Source organism: Chanodichthys erythropterus, chromosome 3, assembly GCF_024489055.1.
Source record: "Chanodichthys erythropterus isolate Z2021 chromosome 3, ASM2448905v1, whole genome shotgun sequence".
Lineage (NCBI taxonomy): Eukaryota > Metazoa > Chordata > Actinopteri > Cypriniformes > Xenocyprididae > Chanodichthys > Chanodichthys erythropterus.
The window spans coordinates 18057069-18078879 of NC_090223.1; the positions used below are offsets into that span (position 1 = coordinate 18057069).

At 37.9% G+C, this 21811-nt stretch overlaps 1 protein-coding gene across 2 annotated transcripts in view; it reads right to left on the reverse strand.

The window, feature by feature from the left end:
* The window catches only part of rbfox3b (RNA binding fox-1 homolog 3b), a 228621-nt gene that overhangs the window by 139107 nt on the left and 67703 nt on the right, over positions 1–21811 (reverse strand). The window lies entirely within an intron of this gene.

Sequence of the window (21811 nt, forward strand, 5' to 3'; positions counted from 1 at the left end):
TTGCCGCACAGTCCCGAAATTAGGAGCTTTGTCCCGCAAGACTTAAGTAGTCTCCCGCATTTGATTTATGTCTGTATTTTTTTCATCCCTGAAATTACAATACCACAGTAAGAAATATAATAAAAACTGTGAGCATTTAAAAATCTATTTGTGCAGACGTCACATTCTAGCTGTGAAAATCACCAACCAGCGCAATCATAGAGAGAGGTTTTCCCGCTGATGACAACAGAGTGGACAGCGCAAAGAGCAGGCCTCATCAAAGTCAGTAAACACAACTACACCAGCAAGGATTTCATCTTCCATACTGGATAAGAACCTCAAGAACTGCTCAAAGCTGCCAAAATCGATGATTTAAAGTATGTAATCATCCATCCTGATGTTAAATATTTTCAACGAACGGCGGCGATCAAGCGCCAAACACGGAAATGGTCGAGCAACTACAGAAAAACGAGATATTCTCCATTTGTTTCAACCAATACAAAATTGCTAAATTCAGACACGACTTTTTTCTTACGTTAATACTTCATTTAATGCGGGTTCTGTGACGTTATTATATTGAAAAATGACGAGCACGCGAGCAATCTCTTCACTCACAGGCGGATTCCCTTGCACAAAACTGGACGTGCTCTCGCTTTCGCTCAGATATCACATCTGCGCGCTGAAACTTTTGTCCTCCTGCATGTGCAGCCGTGAATCTAGAATTGTCTTCTCTCCAGGATTTAATGTTGCCATAAGCGCAACATTATAGTGTGGGCACCCACCGGCAGAAACATTAATCGGCGCATACGCCAAGTTTGCCAACAAATGTACATCAATATTTACATAGTGTAATAGTTGTAAATTTATCTGTCTCATGTGTCCCGCATTGTCCCGCAAAATCACATCTACTGTCCTGCAACAGATCAACAGTCAAGTGTTCACCCTAGTCTAAAGTCACTATGAACACTTTTCCTCTTTTATTTACAATTTCCTCGCTCACTGCGGCACTCATTTTCTGCTTATCAGTCGCCGGTTACTGAAGAGGAATCCAGCATGAGACAACGATATGGCACAACCAAAATTGTTACAAAATACTGTTACATGATTGGCTGTTAGCGTGTCACTCCCTACGTTGCTAGGTTACCAGAGAACTAGTGCCTTTGTTAATGCAACAAAACTTGCTTCGCAACCTGTTTTCTTCCGACGAAGAAATATCGAACGTTTTATCCAACACATTTTTTTATTGATATCGATCACGTGTCTATCGCGATACATATCGTTATCGTTTTATCGCCCAGCCCTACGTCACAGCTTTTGATTTTCCCGGCAAAAGCGACCCGAGTCCTTCACATGAAAATCAGTCTACAGGCTTTCACAGACAACATAGGAAGTCGGGGAAAGTCTTGTTTTTAAGTTGCGTTACAAGCTGTTTACACATTGGCAATTAAAAAAAGAGATTAATACATAAAAATTATTACATACAGCCCTTTTTTCTAATATTGTTTGTTGTTCAAATGTTTTTTTTGTTGCATTACATGAATGAAAATTTGGGGGGGGGGATTACTGCTCTAAAGAGGCTTACATTTTTGCAAAATAGAAACAATTTTCTTGCTAAATATATGCAACATATCTAGGGCCCTATGATTTCCACGGTGCGGAAAATGCGGATGGAATCATGGAATCCAGTCATAAAAACGTAATTTACTGTATAATGCGCCGTGTCACGGAAGTTGTACATTTTTTGATGAATAAATAAAAAGTAGGTGAGTACACTTAAATCAAATCACGATATAGAATAGTGTCTGTGAATATTAAACCACAAAAAGACTATTTAAATATGAATCCTGCATGTTCTGGATGTCTCTGTGTGAAAGAATGGTCCAGACGCATGGTTTCATCTAGGCATACCTCACACACACTGAAGCACGCGTGACACTCAAGGTGTTTTCATCCTCTGCCGCCTCACTATATGAGGACATGAACTTCATCTCCAGAATCACATCATGAGCATTTTACCATTTGATCTGAGAAAAACTATCATCACATCATAAACACACAGAAACTCACGGCAACCCGTCACAATAAAAGTTTGGCTTAACTTAAAGGAATTGTGACAGAAACATATTACTTTTTCATTATTTTTCTTCCATGTTTTAATTTTAACAGTAAAGCTCTGTTGTGCAGCACTTTGTTTGACAAAAATAATAAAAATAAATTACATTAAAGTTTTAAAACAGAATTTCATAAAAAAAGGTTTAATAAATAAATGTTTTTTTTATAAAATCAATTTATTAGACATGCTTTTTGATTATTCAAATTTAATTAAACCATTAAAATGTAATCCAGAAAACTTATAACTTAAAAGAATTTTATAATAATAAAACAGAATTTGAGGGGGAAAATGCATTTCATAGGGGCATAAAAAATATAATTTTTGTCAAACTTTTAATAAATTGTTTTTAAATTGTATAAGTTTCATGATTTCAATTAATTAAACATGCGTTTTGATTACTAAAATTTAATTTAACCATTAAAATGAAGTCCAAAAAAATATTAAAATGGAAAAAACAAAATTTGGGAAAAATAAAATGGATTTCATAGGGCCCTATAAATTACAATCTCTGACTTTGGTATCTTGAGCAAATCTGAGCAGTTTGAGACATTGTTGAGATCTCTTCTGAACCTCTAGAGGAGACACATGTGGGATTACGGGCTGTTTTTCACAAGAGAAGCATCTGAGAAGCAGAGAACATCAGCATAGCGAGTCTAAATCTGAGAAACAACTAAGAAACTGATGCGTAACTTAATGCGTTTGAGCATGCTTACATGTTATATTTACTAAAATAACAAGAGATTTCTCTCCAAAATGCTGCAGTTCATCCATGCATATAGTGAGAACAACTCACTTCACTTGTTTTCCTTTCAGATGAATGACAGAAACCTGTGCATTAGATTTTATCTAACAATGACACATTCTGATATTTCACTATATCAGTGAGCACATTTGGCCTTCACAAGTGTAGCCAAACACATTACACACAGAGAGAAACCCCAGCTCGTGCCGACAGCACATGTATTATTTAAGAGCAAACTGGCCATTACAGAGATGCATTTGCCAAGAGTCAGCGTGTCTATTACACCACAAACACACAAGTCATCTTTATCTAGTGCATCTAACAAGCTCTGCACACTTTAAAATCCCCCTTAAACATCCCATTTGCTATAGGTCAGAGTGTGAAATCATCAGACTGCACTGTTTTTAAATAAAACAAAGATTACTGGACAACGTTTTCCAAGAAAATACTAACAAATTTTATGTTTAATTAAATGTGTTCTTTGTAATTATTTGTGAATTTACTATAAATTTCTGAGTGAAAATCGTTTTAAAGTAAATCTATTTTTTTCCATCAGCATGTACAGCCAGTATCAACTCAAGCACGTTAAATATGAACACATCAAAGATTCATCTGCAGACTGAAACACGTGAAACAGCCAATCTGTCTGAAAACACGCTCATTTCAGAGACATCTGGAGGCATTTCTGGGGTTATCGACGAGGTCTCTGTGTGTTCTGCTGGGGTCGCTGGGTTCGAGGTTGATATTAAGGTGGTTTGTGTTGTTTTGTGTGATGTGTGTATGCAGTATTTTTGTCTCTTTCCGCAGACTCGACAGCCTCTTGCACCGACTGCATCAAATATTAACACTGCGATTAAACGCTACAGAGAGAGAGAGAGAGAGAGAGATGGATGAGCGAGCCTGTCGATGCTTGTAGTAGCTGCCGCAGTGACTGTGTGTGTGTGTGTGTGTGTGTGTGTGTGTGTGTGTGTGTGTGTGTGTGTGTGTGTGTGTCTGAGTGAGCATGTGGTTGGCTGGAGCTCACTAATCACTTAGGGTAATGTTGACCTCCAGAACACACACACACACACACACACACACACACACACACACACACGTGATCTTCGGCTAGTGGGATCATGTCTTGAAAAACAGAAAGAGAAAAAAAAAATCAAAAGGGGATGTTTGGCATCTTTGCATCTTATTCTGGCCAATAATAGCATGCTTACACTCTAAAAATTTTCATTTTAAGCAAGCAATATCATAATTGTTGAACAATAGTTGAGTTAAATAAAATTACCTAGCAATTTTGACAAACATTTAACCCATTCACTGGGTTAAAACAACCCAATCCCTGAGTTAAAACAACCCATTCGCTGGGTTAGGTGGGTTAAAACAACCCATACTCAGCAACTGGGTTAAAACAACCCAATCGCTGGGTTAACTGGGTTAAAACAACCCATTTGCAGCAACGGGGTTAAAAACAACCCAATCCTTGGGTTAAAACAACCCAATCACTGGGTTAAAATAACCCATCCACAGCAACTGGGTTAAAACAAGCCAATTTCTGGGTTAAAATAACACATTTGCAGCAACTGGGTTAAAACAACCCAATCCCTGGGTTAAAACAACCAAACCGCTGGGTTAGCTGGGTTAAAAACAATCCATTCACAGCAACTGGGTTAAAACAATCCAATCGCTGGGTTAAAACAACCAAACCGCTGGGTTAGCTGGGTTAAAACAACCCAATCGCTGGGTTAACTGGGTTAAAAACAACCCATTCGCAGCAACTGGGTTAAAACAACCCAATCCCTGGGTTAAAACAACCAAACCGCTGGGTTAGCTGGGTTAAAAACAACCCATTCGCAGCAACTGGGTTAAAACAACCCGACCGCTGGGCTGGCTGGGTTAAAACAATGCAATCGCTAGGTTAACTGGGTTAAAACAACCCATTTGCTGGGTTAAAACAACCCAATCGCTAGGTTAAAACAACCAAACCGCTGGGTTAGCTGGGTTAAAACAACCCAATCACTGGGCTAACTGGGTTAAAAGCAACCCTTTCGCTGGGTTAAAACAACCCAATCGCAGCAACTGGGTTAAAACAACCCAATCGCAGCAACTGGGTTAAAACAACCCAATCGCAGCAACTGGGTTAAAACAACCCAATCGCTGGGTTAACTGGGTTAAAAACAACCCATTCGCAGCAACTGGGTTAAAACAACCCAATCGCTGGGTTAGCTGGGTTAAAACAACCCATTCACAGCAACTGGATTAAAACAACCCAACCACTGGGCTGAGTTAAAACAATGCAATCACTGGGTCCACTGGGTTTACTGGCTTAAAACAACCCAATCACTGGGATAACTGGGTTAAAACAATATTTCAGCGTTATGGAGAAAGAAGAGGCTTTGCAATCTGTTTTTGAGCTCAAACATGACTTTGCTTAACAAAAACCAGCAACTTGACTCCTAAATCTGATCGATGAGCGAAGAATCAACCACTGAGAGCCAAGAGTTTGAACAGCAAAGTGATTTGTCATCATATTGAGATTCAGAAGCGAATAATAAAAAAAAATAAAATCATGCAGTGACGTGCATGAAGAAAGAGACAGAAGAAAAGTGAAAGTGAAGTGATACAGGATTTTCATCAGTACATTACAGCTCATCTGACTACAGTGAGTGAAAACACAAACAATGCTTTAATAACTCTGAGACTGTGAAGTGTGTGTGTGTGTGTGCGTGCGTGTGTGTGTTAGTGTACCAGAAAACGGTTCGTTTACTCTATGGCACGCATTATTAAAGCTGCAATGAACCTGTTCTCTCGTCCTTCACTCTCTGCTTCCTTCTTTTACCACACACACACACTAGTATATGTGGTTTACGGGGACTATCCATAGACGTAATGGTTTTCATACTGTACAAACTGTATATTCTATCCCCTACACTACGCCTACCCCTAAACATACCCATCACAGGAAACTGCATTTTTGAACTTCAAAAAAACACAGTTTAGTATGTTTTTTAAGCCATTTGGTTTACAAGGACATAGGAAGTGTCCTCATAAACCATGTTTACGTTGTAATACCCATGTTATTATACGTATTTGTGTACTCATAAATCATATATACAAGAACAAACACACAAAGAATAAAAGGAAACAAGTGGATGAAACATCCATAAGTCGTCTGCACTTACAGGGAAATAATCTACTGTGTATCGTTTAATATTTCTCTCACTGTCTGATTTTAATCATAAAAACACTAATGAGTCCACATGCATAATGCAAAGCACCATAGGAGGGATGTATTTCTGTCATAAATAGTTATTAATTTGATCATTAGCACCATAATCTACAGTATTATTCATTGAATTATACTAAATAATAATGAAATAAATAAAATAAATCTGAAGTCACCATGTGCGTGTTTGGTGATGAACTGATCATGGCTTTACACAGACGAGGTTGTTTACCTACTTCAAACTCTCAATCAATGACCCCCGGCAGATTAATTGAGATGCTCTACATTGATTTTTCCCCATGACCAGAGACGGAGCGGGGGCGTGTTGCCACGGTGATCTGTAGGGTCAGGGGTTCACGTGCTCGGACGTTTCGTCTCATTCAAAAACACTACATTCAAAAAATTCCAACAATCTGAATGGTTTGAGGAAAACTTTGCAATTGCAACACAATTAAATTGACCTTAAAAAGGAAAACATACAAACAAACAAAAGAACAAAAAAAAAAAAAAAGTTACCAAATAACCAAACAGATAAATAAGCCAATGAACAAACAAATGGCAGTAGCATATGCAAGTGAACTGTGTAATTAAACTGACCAGCTGGATTCATTCAATTTCAGTTTTTTTTTTTCTAATTGCATGCAATGAAATTAAGTTCAAAATGTTCAAGAATTGTGCTGTAATCTGCTTGACTCAACTGAGGAAGCAGCAAAAAATCAATTCTTGAGTGAGCTCCAGTAGATTCACAACTGCTATGAAAGCAAACTGGACTCATTTGTGTAAGTGAGCCACCCATCATGATGATGCCACGTGGGCATTTCTCTTCAGCAAACCAAACCAGAGACAATGCCAGATGTTTGTTTACTAGTACTTCAACACCTAATGAATCATTCATGACTGGAGAACACTTAAATGATTAGTTCACTTCAGAATTAAAATGTCCTGATAATTTGCTCACCCCCATGTCACACATTTTGTGTGTGTCCCTTTAAATGCAAATGAGCTGCTGCTCCCGACCCCTTTTCCAGAAAAGGGCGGAGCTTTAACAGCTCACACTTCGGTTGCTCAACAACAACAAAGCTGGAGAATCTCACGCAGCCAAAATGAGGATTGTCAGTAACGGTGTTCAGCCTTACATTGTTCAAGTCGACACTGATGGAGAGACTCAGGAAGAAGTTACAACATTTTGAATGAAACTGGATGTTTCTGAACGGTTAGTGGATAAATTGATGTAGTTGCTGTAAATTATATTCAACTCATCGACTAGCATGTGTCGTCATGTTAATCTTTTGTGCAAATCCAGCGTTGAATCGACCCTCGATTGTGAAGCAGTCCAGAGTAAATTAATTTGTGCAAATATAGAACACTTTACAGAGATTCTTCAGCACATTTCATTCATAAATTAAATACAACCACGGTGTCCTCAGTGACATCCAATAACAGAACGTTTGTAATGTTTTTTCGGTGCAGATACTGTATATCTCCAGCTTCTACAGTAGGTAAACAGAAATGGTGGATTGCTGTGGCTCTCTCAGGAAGGTATCTATGCTAATAGGGCAGATCATCACCAGTCATGGGCGCCCATGACTGGTATGAATATGAAACCGCGTGAAACCGCGTGTTTGGAGAGACTGTTTATGATTTATAGAGATTAATAACCCTTTAAGACCGGATGGAGCATCGGCGCTCCCATTTGCATGTCTCTCTTTAAGAGCCAATACAAATTGAATCCATATAGGTACCACAAAACATTTTTTTTGCATACAAAACTAGAGACTTTACACATTCAGATCAAGCCTCCAACATGCTTCTGTTTGAATGCATTGTTTTCACCCTCTAATGAGTCTGAGTAATATGCATTTACAACAAAAACAGCACAGCCGCTAACTGAATACAAATATGTATGTTTCACGTGCTCATAACTTCATGAAAAATGCACAGATCATAGAAAATGGCACATCATTATATATTTTGTTGATCACAATATAGTTATGGAATGATTTAACATACTTGGCTAAAAACATGTCTCTCATCTTTCCGGGATGCAGTGTGTATCCAATGTTCCCGGACCCATCCATGTTCGTTTTCCAACGTGGAAAATCACAAAACAGGTATCATCTTAAAGATATCTTTTTTTATCTTTCGATCTTTTTAATGCATCTAACCACTTTGAAAAACTCCTAACGAGTGCTGAGAATTGCCTCGTTTATCGCCCGTGGGCGCCATCTGGCTGTGAAAAAATGAATAGCAATTTATTCAACTATACTTTATGCTATCTCCACAAAATTTGAACCAGATGCAGCTCACATGTAGGAGACCATCACCAAAAAAGAATGTTTCTCTGATCTTATTGCCTTCCTAAACTATTCTATGTCAAATCAAAAAAAGGAAGAAAAATTATAAAAAAAAAAAAAAAATATTATATATATATATATATATATATATATAGCAGTTTCTCAGCATGAAAATGTCCAAATGTAATGTAATTTATGTTTTCTAAAAATATGAAAAGTGTTCTATCAAATGGTACCTACCGTTTTGGAGTTATGAGGCTTCACTTTTGTGTATGTCGCTCAGAAAAAAAAAAGAAAAAGAAAAAAAAAAGGCTTCAGGCTTAAAGGGTTAAAACGTATTAGGTGGATTTTTACCATTATAGGCTGGTTGTATACACACACTGTGGACAAACATCTGTGTTCAAACACCTTATAAAAGTGAATTTTGAATATCAGGTCCAATTAATACATTAATGAAAAGACCAGTTGGTTAAAAACAGCTGTAAAAAAAATGTCTAAGAAAAGTAAAGTCAGTTCTGAAAACAAAATGTTTTGAGCACAGATGCCACTGGGTGAGAAATATTGTATCTAATGCAATGAAATTCAGACATGTTTAAGTGTGCATTAATTGCCCAAATACAGCTTGGACCAGCAAGAAACCTGTTCTAAACACACAGTTATCAGTTCCAGTCTTGCGCCCACAGCTGTTTGAGAGTCTGAAATACTTCTCCTTCATGAACAAAACTGTCAGAGATCAGCTCCATTCATCAGACGGCTGCATCTTTAAAACCCGCCACGGCCGGCGGGCAAACACGCAAACGCACACATGCATGCGCGAGCGACAACCAATAAACTCAAGCAGCAACAAAAGACTGAAACCGAGAATCTAAAGAATGGCTCTGGGCGATCGGCAGAGCTTCACACTTGCAGATTCATCAAGCTCTGTGAGACTGCTCCACTTTCGCAAGACAACCACAACAACAACAACAAAACCAGACTGACTGACATTCAGATCCTAATGTCATGATCTTTAGCGAACTTCATCTGTAATTATTAGTCTAATCGTGACAGGAGTTATTCTGTCGGGGCTGTGAAGGTTTTAAAACACTCAACGCTTGGTAAATGAGATACTGAGAATCTGACGACAATACGACGCATTCAAAGATATGGCATTTATTTCATGCATTTAGCTGTTTTTTTAATAGGAACAGACACAATACTAATTTGTAGGATGCGTAAGTGTAGACAGCAAAAACTGACAGATGCTGAAAATCAAACTCAGACATTTTCCTGAAGAAACAGTCTTGCTTCGCAGTGCTGTTGCTGTGGAGTCACGTAAAAGCATGAGGATGTCGATTTCCCCGGTGAGCAGTGCAGGTGTGAGCTTAAGGTGCTCAGCGGAGACGCAGACGCGTTCCTTCTTCCGTCTGTCACTCGCGCTAATTTGATTACTGACTGATTAAACCGTCACTAATGCAGTCAGAGCCGCAGCGTGCTAATGTAATAAAATCACTTACGGCTAAAACCGGTTAGCTTAATTGGCAGTAGGAGTGATGCTCAAGATTTGCATTAAATCATTTATTTGCGCCCTGAACACGCAATTCCATTACTTACATTAGCGATTTGCACCGCTAATTTAAGCAGAGAGACTCGTTCAAGGGTACGGAGCTGAAGTGTTAGCATCCCACTGATCTCCTTAACTTGTTAGCTAGACCATTTCCTTGGTCACACCATTGCAATGAGAGTGAGAAGAAACCATCAACATGCTTCTGTCATTTTTTTTGCTATTGCGATCACGGCCGTTAACCTTGTGCCTCCATAACGAGTGAGGTTTGGTCAACAGCCTGGGTCATGTTACGTCGCTGCTGATCATTAAAACTAATAGGCAACATCTACCTGTAAACACATCCAGGGCTAATGTCTCATGACATTAGCATTAGCCGCTCGTCTCGCCCGTCCACTGAAAGTCAAGCGTAATTGCTTGGGTCCATTAGCGCTCACATCAAACAGATGGTGCCCTAACCCCCTAATTCCCATACATGCTTGCACCACGCACGCAGTCGCTCCCACACGCGGGACAGAGGTTCGTGAGGCCCCGAGGTCTTCTGAGGGGTCCGTGGAAGAACAGGTCACCAAAAACATGCTCCCTGCAAGCAGAACCAGACTCAACACTAAATGCACACGCTCTCACCTCTACACTTCATGGAGGACAGCCTCATGGGTCTCACATTTTGTCATATCACAACAACAAACAAACACTCACATTTACTAGATATATAGATATAGATATATTTTGTTCACAATAGAATATAGATAACATATCAAATGTTGAAAGTGAGACATTTTGAAGTGTCATGCCAAACATCAGCTCATTTTGGATTTCATGAGAGCTACACATTCCAAAAAAGTTGGGACAGGTAGCAATAAGAGGCCGGAAAAGTTAAATGTACATATAAGGAACAGCTGGAGGGCCAATTTGCAACTTATTAGGTCAATTGGCAACATGATTGGGTATAAAAAGAGCCTCTCAGAGTGGCAGTGTCTCTCAGAAGTCAAGATGGGCAGAGGATCACCAATTCTCTGGAATCACCAACACCAATTCTCAGGAATACTTCCAGAAAACATTGTCGGTGAACACAATCCACAGTGCCGTTCGCCATTGCCAACTAAAACTCTATAGGTCAAAAAAGAAGCCATATCTAAACATGATCCAGAAGCGCAGGCGTTTTCTCTAGGCCAAGGCTCATTTAAAATGGACTGTGGCAAAGTGGAAAACTGTTCTGTGGTCAGACGAATAAAAATTTTAAGTTATTTTTGGAAAACTGGGACACCATGTCATCCGGACTAAAGAAGACAAGGACAACCCAAGTTGTTATCAGCGCTCAGTTCAGAAGCCTGCATCTCTGATGGTATGGGGTTGAATGAGTGCGTGTGGCATGGGCAGCTTACACATCTGGAAAGGCACCATCAATGCTGAAAGGTATATCCAAGTTCTATAACAACATATGCTCCCATCCAGACGTCGTCTCTTTCAGGGAAGATTTTCCAGCATGACAATGCCAGACCACATACTGCGTCAATTACAACATCATGGCTGCGTAGAAGAAGGATCCGGGTACTGAAATGGCCAGCCTGCAGTCCAGATCTTTCACCCACAGAAAACATTTAGCGCATTATAAAGAGGAAGATGCGACAAAGAAGACCTAAGACAGTTGAGCAACTAGAAGCCTGTATTAGACAAGAATGGGACAACATTCCTATTCCTAAACTTGAGCAACTTGTCTCTTCAGTCCCCAGACATTTGCAGACTGTTATAAAAAGAAGAGGGGATGCCACCCAATGGTAAACATGGCTTTGTCCCAACTTTTTTGAGATGTGTTGATGCCATGAAATTTAAAATCAACTTATTTTTCCCTTAAAATGATACATTTTCTCAGTTTAAACATTTGATATGTCATCTATGTTGTATTCTGAATAAAATATTGAAATTTGAAACTTCCACATCATTGCATTCTGTTTTTATTCACAATTTGTACAGTGTCCCAACTTTTTTGGAATCGGGTTTGTAGATAGATAGATGGTCAGATAGATACAGGTCAGATAGATAGAACGATAGATAGAACGATGAGATAGATAGATAGATAGATAGATAGATAGATAGATAGATAGATAGATAGATAGATAGATAGATAGATAGATAGATAGATAGATAGATAGATAGAACGATAGAACGATAGATAGATAGATAGATAGATAGATAGATAGATAGATAGATAGATAGATAGATAGATAGATAGATAGATAGATAGATAGATAGATAGAGTTGTAAGAAAAAAAGTATGCGAACCACTTGCAGAATCTGTGAAAAATTTTAACAAAATAAGAGAGATCATACAAAATGCATGTTATTTTTTGTTTAGTACTGTCCTAAGATATTTTATTTGTTTGCTCTGAGCAGTTAAACCGAGCTCTGTTCTTCAGAAAAATCCTCCAGGTCTTGTAGATTCTTCAGTTTTCCAGCATTTTTTGCATATTTGAACCCTTTCCAGCAGTGACTGAATGATTTTGAGATCCATTTTTTCACACTGAGGACAACTGAGGGACTCAAACACAACTATTAAAAAAGGTTCAAACATTCACTGATGCTCCAGAAGGAAACATGATGCATTAAGAGCTGGAGGGTGAAAAGTTTTGAACAGGATGAAGATGTCACAATTTTTCTTATTTTATTGAAATATCATTGCTTTTCATTTAGTACTGCCCTCCGGAAGCAACAGAAGATACTTGCATGTTTCCCGGAAGAAAAAATAAGTACAATTTACCTTGATATTCAAATTCAAACGTTTTCACCCCCTCGGCTCTAAATGCATCATGTTTCCTTCTGGAGCATCAGTGAATGTTTGAACCTTTTTTAACAGTTGTGTTAGACTTCCTCAGTTTTCCTCAGTGTGATAAAATGGATCTGAAAATCATTCAGTCACTGCTGTAAAGCTTCAAATATGCAAAAAATGCTGGAAAACTGAAGAATCTGCAGGACCCAGAGGATTTTTCTGAAGAACAGAGCTCGGTTTAACTGCTTTTTTGTTTTTTGTTTTTTCTTGTGGACTATATATAAACATCTTTTATGTAAAATATCTTACTCAGGACAGTACAAAACAAAAAAATAACATGCATTTTGTATGATCTCTCTTATTTTGTTAAAATTTTTCAAATTTTCTGCAAGTGGTTCACATACTTTTTCTTACAACTATAGATAGATAGATAGATGAACACCATTACTGACATTCCTCATTTTGGCTGTGTGAGATTCTCCAGCATTGTTGTTGTTGAGCAACCGAAGCGTGAGCTGTTAAGGTCCCGATATACAAACGATATCGCAGTACAAACTGATTTGATGTCATTTCGAACAAAATCAGGTCAAAACGAAGTTCGTTTTGTGTTCTTTTTGGGTATTAAAAATGGCTAGCCAAAGCTCCTCCAGCTGCAAAACACCTTCATGCCACCATTCGCGTGGAAGTCTTCTCTGACTCATTTGATCTGTTGAGTTCATTGAGGTAAGAGCTTCGCGGGTGAAAACATAGTATAAAATGAAGTTGTGCTTCTGATGAAATGAGACACTGAGACTGTTTTTCATATTTGTTACTGTAAAGCTGCTTGCTTTTAAGCAATCTATTGAATAAACATCTATTCTATATCGTCGCTGTCCGATGAAAACCACGCATGTCCACTTTGCCTATTTTGAGATTTTTCGACGGATTGAATGTCCAGGTTCATTTCCGTATACAGTATGCTTGACATATCTAAATGGCCAATGAAAAGTTGTGAAATCATGTCATCTGATTTTCACGTATATCCATTTGGTGTCAAAGCTGTCAATCAAGCCGCGTATCTCCCGCCCTGTGGAAGCATCTCGCCGGTCTCGTGAAGTTTCATCGAAGCTCAGCACTGGATAGCCGAATAACACTGTGAGGTAACATTGCCAAATAAAATTAGCCTGGTGAGACAATGACTTTCCTTTATCGAGGTAAACGTTTCCCCCCTGACGCCAGACGTACGTCTAGGAGTGACAAAATTACGGTAGGACTGTGCAAACAAAGTATCTGTCTAGCATTACCATGTCAGTGTATTGATTCATTGTCCCTTCATAGTTTGCAAGAGACATTTAATAAATTTATAATTAACCCTTGAGGGACGGATTGGGCGGTACCGCCCAAAATGGCATACTTTTACAAATGTGTAGTTATCTCAAAAACTATTAATGCTAGAGAGATGCGGTCTTTTTTTCCGTCTTCCTCAGATTCCACTGAAAACAGCGGTATCCAGTTTGTATATTAAACGCGCTTCCGTTATTGCGCAATACCACTGCGTAAACAGGCCAATGAAAACGATTATGTTAGGCAGATTCAACACGCAACAACCAATGTAAAAATTGCCGCTGGAAGGAATATTTTTCTAACCCAATCAGAGGAAGGTTACCATGATGTATTCTAGCCATTCAGAGGACTCTGTAGCTCTGCTGTAGCCTTGTAAAAGCTCGCTGGCCTATAGTAAAAGACCGGCAGCCGGGTGTAATCAATAAGCGATCGGAGAATCAGCATCAGGTGGAGAAAGCAGAAAGCGATCGGAGTGTTACAGAGAGCGATCTGAGTATTAGCGAGCACAAAGAGATAAATTCGAGAGAGATATAGCATTATTACAGATTTGTTTTATTAAAATGGCAAGCAGTGAAAGATTTACGGCAGAACAAGCTCTGGAACAATTACTGGAAAGTGACGAGGAGAAATCTGGAGCAGACAGCTTTTACACCGATGGAGAGGCCTCGCTTTGCTCACTTGCATGCCTAGGACTGTTTGTAAAAAAAGTTAATTATTTAATTGTTCTTTACACATTTGATTAAACAATAACACATTTCTGTCAAGCAAAGAGTTTGAAAAAAAAAAAATATTTTTTGTTCTATATTCTGTGATGTGTGATTTTCAGTAATAAATGACAAATCTAATTTTCGTTTTTGAAATTCTCTAGTTTACTGTACATTTTTTTTCACTCATACACCTTTCTAAACACATTACATGCATGCTTATGGTAGCTTAGGGTCTTCTGAATCCATAGATACCAAACACAGGGTGTTCCATCTCCTTTACATATGATTTATAAGCCCAAATATAAAAATAGAGAAAACAGACCAAAAAGGGCTTAGTCCCAAAAATAAAAAAACGCCTAGGACTGTTTGTAAATAAAGTTAATTATTTAACTGTTCTTTACACATTTGATTGAACATTAACCCATTTCTGTCAAGCAAAGGGTTTGAAAAATATATTTTTGGGTCAAAAACTTTTCACTATTGTTGTGTGAGGTAGGATTTTCAGTAATAAATGAGAAAAATCTCATTTTCGTTTTTGAAATTCTCTAGTTTATTGTACAATTTTTCACTCATACTTCCTTTATAAACATATTGCATGCATGCTTATTGTAGCTTAGGGTCTTCTGAATCCATTGATACCAAATACATGGTGGTCCATCATCATTACATATGGTTTATAAGCCGAAATGTAAAAATAGAGAAAACGGACCAAAAAGGGCTTAGTCCCCTAAGGGTTAATATTAAATAAACTAAGCGTATTTAATAAACTAAGACGTAGGCTATTTAATAAACTGAGCGTATTCATCTGTCAATATGAAACGCGACTTGGCCATTCTAATTAATGATCGGAAGAATGTGCATCGACCACCGTTATTGTAAAATATGCACGTATGTCCATTTAAACTCAATTTTGGTCAAATGTGGATTATATCATTACACTGGCAAGAATATGGTTACATGTAAAGATGCCGTACCAAGTATGACAACGCTACATTCAACTGCTTTTGAAATACGGTGTTTTTTCACTTCCTGAAAAGTAACCGTTTTGGACATACGTGAGTTTCATCGGGCAGCGACGATATGCTATATAAATAAACATGACGTGACTGGAGTGCTAATTTCCAAAGCTCGTGCTAATAAGCTTTCTTATGCTTTCTATAAAAATGCTTGCAGTTTTCTCATTTTTGTTGTGTTTATTTTATAACTGAGAAGAAAGTACACAGCACGTATATACATATTCATCTAACCGTCGCTCTCAGCAGTGTGGGCGGCGTCAGATATCGCTGGTCACACATTTCGAACTTCGTTTTACTCCTAAACGAAGAACAAAAAAGAACTTCATTTGAAGTATATCGGGGATTTTAAAGCTCCGCCCTCTTCTGGAAAGGGGGCCGGCAGCAGCAGCTCATTTGCATTTAAAAAGACACACAAAAACAGTGTGTTTTTACTCACACCCAAATAGGGGCAAATTTGACAAGCTGTAATAAATGATCTGTGGGATATTTTGAACAAACTTCACAGACACATTCTGGGGACACCAGAGACTTATATTACATCTTGTGAAAGGGGCATAATAGGTCATTTTTTAATTTTAGTAAATGTGCTTAATTGCTTCATTTAAATAAATAAATAAATGCATATTTTCCTCTGGAATCATCCACGTTATTTCTAAGGATGGCCGTTTCACCAGACGATCTTCTCCAGCACTCTGCGGTTTCACTGGCTCACTGCCACTAAAGCTTTTGATTGGATTTTAGCTTAAGAACATTTGCTTAAAGATAAATCAATATTTTCTTTAAGCCGCTCTGTCAGATAAGTGATGTTCGCCATTACATTATGGATCCAAACACTTGAGACGCCTGCAGCTGGCAGCGGCTGAAACGCTCACATCCACTGCAGCCCAAGAATTCCCCTCCCGTTTATTCAGATGTGATTGTGTTACAGCGCCAGGTAGGATGTTTAACAATGATTCTGCGGTGCGTTCCAGGGTTTGAGTGAGAATCTTCCACTCTGAACCACAGCGTATATGAGCAGCGGACGGGAATCGTTATTCTCTCGGCCTCAGGGCCTCTTAGATGACGCTATGGAGATTTCAAGACAAACGCTTTACCAAATTACCACGTTCAGACCCCAGGACACAGTGAATGTTTTTCTTGCGAGTGTTGTTTGCATTAAGAGGGCTAGTGAGGTAAATGGAGCTGTTTTCAATTAGTTTCCAAAGTGCTTATCCCATTAAAGATAACGACTTATTGATTTAACGACAGCGGAGCGTTTGGTGTGAGGCTCATTGCTGTTATGACTTCACTGTTTTTTCCCCCCTCATTGTCTCTTTCTCTCCCTCTGATCTGATTTAAGAGTCTTATGGCCATCCTGTTGGAAGCTTCTGTATTTTTTGTCATAATTTGTCACTCATTTCAAAGTGGCATATGAAAGAACAGCCTGTTCTAACCATCATGGAGCTCAACTTGGAACAAGTGAATAGGACAGTTAACTTTCTTTAGATACTATTAATCTTCTTTCTTTAGAAACTAAGTGACCAATAAATGTCTTATCAAACTCACATGAACATCTTGATCATTTAGAGGGCTTAGAAATGTGTGCATCAAATAAGATACAGTAGGTTTTATTATATGGTTAAACAGTCCAAAAATCAGTTTTTGCTCAGCACTGAAAAACTTCTCGCGTACAAGTTTTGAGGGCTCCAGCGTGGCCTGTGGCTCTGATCTTCGAGAAGGACTCGTTTGATGTCAGATCTTGTGTGAGAGTTTCTCTTCGGGCGATGACGCACACTGTACACCTTTGAACATCTGTTTTGTGCTTAGATCTGTGCGTCTTCAAGCACTTCCGCTCGTATCTTTACTGTCTGTTCTCTGTTTTCTCTCATTGTGTAGATGTTTTGTTGGGAGACTATTCGATGTAGAACATCTAAGCCCTGGGAATCATTTGGAAATGAGTTGTATAATCGTTTGAACGTCAGAGCGATTCATTACTTATTCCTTCTCCTGTAAGAGTTATGAAAGAGAGAGACACAGATCACACACTTCAGCTGGATTTTAGCGAGTGTTTCCACTAAAGCTGAGACACATAGTACAAATTAACTGGCCAGAAATCAACTTAACTTTCCATTAGTGAATCTGACTGTCAAGCATCATTACACAGCATAAAATGATATTCTTAGTGAATATTTCCAGTTAAAATAACTAAATATTCTTGAATTTTTATATTTATTTGAGAAGCAACACTGCAAAAAATAATAAGGCTTGTTTTCTTGAATTGTATTGAATGTACTGCAAGTGACTGTTTCATTGGTTTTTAAAAGTATAAAGAAGTTAAAATATGTACAAAATTATTGTAGAGTAGAAAGACAAAATACACTTAAAAAAGATATAAAACAAGTCTTAATGTCTAATGCAGTGTTGTACATTTATCTTGTTTCTAGGACATTTGGATATTTTAACCGTAAAAAAAGAAGCCTAATTAAAAACTCATTAAGAACTACAATTTTATTTAATAAGAATTTTTAGATACCTTAACTGGAAGAATAAAATGTGATGAGATTTATAGTTGAAGTCAAAAAAGCGATCTCGAGATATTGCATGGCGAGCATGCATTCAAATGCGGTTTATAGATATGTCTCCCAATATGAAAGCTATCTTAGGCCGGGCTGTGTAGTTGTAAACATCTCTTAGCTCTGTATCGTGCTTGAAGAAAAATGTGGTCTCTATTTGCACTTTGAACATTGAGAGAGTACTTTGTTTATGGTTGCACTTATTGTTTGCATTTAATGAGACCGAGAGAAAACTGTTTTTCATCTTATACTGTTTTTATTTCTATCAATTTGTGGAAAGGAGTTCAGTTAGAAGGTCACAAGTTGTAGAAGCTCATAAATCATGTACAGTTTTGAGGTCTGAAGAGACTCATATGAAATCATACGGGAGAAAACCAGTCAGTTGAGTTTGTGGCAAAACCTTTTACAGTACTTGAGTATTGTTGTCTTTTACTGCATATGATAATTCATACTCTGAAAGTAGAACTGAAATGACATTCATTGATGATTAGTTAAAACATTTCAAATGCACCTGCAGACTATTTTTCTAGTCAAGTATTTGATCATTGAGGATGTCTTAAATACTGTAAAAACCTGGTCTCGTTCTTAAATTATTATTATTATTTTTTTTTAAATATTGCCATTAATATTAATATTTAATGATTAGGGCTGTCAAGGTTAATGTGTTAAATAATTGAACCCGAATAAGTTACTGAAGCGAATGAAATTGCATCAATAATGTAATTTACATGAAACAGTTACATGTTCTTAGAAGATGGGAGTTTATCACAATGAGCACCTACAGTGGCGAAAGCACGTGCAACCCTGGTAGGCGGACATTTCTATTCTAACACTATAACGCGATTTTGCTTCTCTGTTTGCCATCAGATAATTTTAAGACGCTAAAACTCTGGGAAAGCTTTCAGTCCAGTTATCAAGTAAGCGAATACATTCAAACAATCAGTCCAAAACAGTGCTAATGTCAAGAAACCAGGCAGAGATGGCAGAGATAACAGTGACCCATATTCATTCCAGTGTCTGTTTAGCTTTAAAACACAAGCTCTGCCATAATCTGTAACTGTTTCTGAAGAGCATGAGCCTCACACAATGTGTGAAAAACAGACGGCTCGGCTGGATAAAGCAAACCATCGTCTTGCTAGTAAAGTTTAGATGGATACGGATTGTAATCAAGGTAAAGACAACTGCGGTGACATATAGGAGTTGTAGAGTAAGCACTCGTCAGCCCGTTATATTGATACGCGAATGACATTCATCAAAAATTGTATCTGGCATGTTTATGTTGCTGTGTTTAATAATTCTGAATGGATCCGTATATTGTAGTAGGTATGCAGTAAGGTCAAGGCGGTTGGTTAAGAGTTTTTGTTGTTGTTGTTTTGTCATCTCTGTGTGGTTCTGCTCAGTATTGCAACTTGACAATTACCATCATAACATGTCTAATGTGTAAACAAGCTCTAAACAAGCTCTTTGTTGTTGCACTGTATACATACTGTATACTGAATTCTGAAAATGTTTTGTTCTGTAAATCTTTTTTTTCATGGGTGTTTTTTCTTTTTCTTTGGTGTGCATACACTTACGCATTATATGGAATCCTTATATCATTTGGTTGTTTAGTGTGATTTTGGAGGTTCCATGTGTCCTTTTTTGGAAAGACACCTAAATCTACCATGAAAAAAAGCTTGCAGAACATAGTATTATGAGAATCACCCTTCAATTTGATAGTTTACTTTGCTGCATATACTATATGATGACAAAATAAACATGTTAAACAAGATTAATGATGTATGCTTAATTTCACAACAAGTAAAAGTTTTAATCTACTGACATACCTATTATACTAGTAATGATTAAATAATATTAAAACATTAAATATATAAATAATAAATATATATTTTTTTGTAATTACATAATATATTCATTATAAATGTAATCAAATACACACACATACATGTAGGAGTAAATATAGAGTAAACGAGGAGAGTATTTTGAGTTTTGGGGGTGAATTAACCCTTTAACGTCCATTTAAAGTAAATGGTGTCTGTGTGTTTGGTTATTAATGGTAGCTCTCTAGTGCGTTTGACTTTTTCATCTGGTACCTCAAACTCTCCTCCAGAATATCTTCTACACTTCTGACAGAAGCAGATGCTGTTTTCTCTTCCACACCATCATTCCCTCCATCTCTTTCTCCCCGTTTTCCTCCTCATGTCTTTCTGAAGCAGCAGAGTAATGAGCAAAGACGCGTCTCATTTTCTCTCTGCTCTCCAAGGGCCAATAAACTCCCTGCCGCTCCGGAAGGTGTGTGAGTAACGGTAAACACTGTTTACACATTGTAAATGATTGTTTCTTGTCCTGCCCAGAAATGAATATAAACGCTGACTAACAGCAGAACACACATTCATTTATATAAGCGGAAATAGTAGCCGAGGTATCCAATAATCGCCTTCATAAACAGATCTGTCATAGCTGTGTATTTACACCTCATAAACTCAAAGTCAAACTAGAACATTCATTGAATCTAAACCACAAAAACAACTCATTCAGAAATCATCATGATTATAACATCACAACAAGCTCATTAACATATGACCACCTACATTTACATGCATTATAAACACCTAATTCAGTATTCAGCAACTTGACCTTCCATAAAGAAAAACATTATGAAGTACACAAGTACACAGAGATGATTTGCATAGTCTTAAAGCTACAGTAGCAAAAACAGTGTTTAATTGCAAGGGTCAGAGAGAGGCTGGAAAATGATGAAAGGGAAGGAGAGTGCAGAAGCAGAGAGACGTATGTGCGGCTGTACCTAATGCATCATCAGCAGAGCAGTAAAGAGTCGCGGCTGCTCGCAGGACGAGTTTAGTGTGTGATTCGGAGCGCTATAAATCTGCGTGAGTGTGTGTGTAATTACCTGTGACTACAGCTTTACACACATTCATTCACTGTGAGCCAGACTTAGGACATACAGGGCCTAAAATGAACACTCGCCAAGTGCTAAGTGAGAGTAAAAATCGGTGTTTATGAGAATATGAAACGGTGTCAATCACCAGTTTTTAAGAATTCTAACAATGTGACGTTGTGATGTACAATGCTCGGGACAGATGACGGACCAGCGCTGCATCGTCACGAAAGTTTAAGCCTTGATAATTTAAATATTCAAGCTCAAGTAGAAGCAAAAGGGAACTTAATTTGTTACTCACATGCTGTGTGGGAAGTTTAGTGCACAACCATCCGAAGCACATATACCCAGAAAGCCGCGTCTCAGACAGCGTTTTATACATTTTTATAAATTTTATACCGTTTTATACATTAAATAAGCTACTTGTTCAGAGAGTATGAAATGGTTATTTGTGGATAGCCTATTGCGCACTTGCGGCGCCGGCAACCTGTTCGTCTTGAAAACCTTTGCGTAGACACAGTTAAGCAGTTTACACACGCCTGCAGAAATATAGGCTACATTTGATTACATTTTGGAGAACAGGCGGAAGAAGATCCGTCAATGTGCATTTGATCATTGTTTGTGTTCAGCGGTTATGAGCGCGAGCACATGTAAAGAGT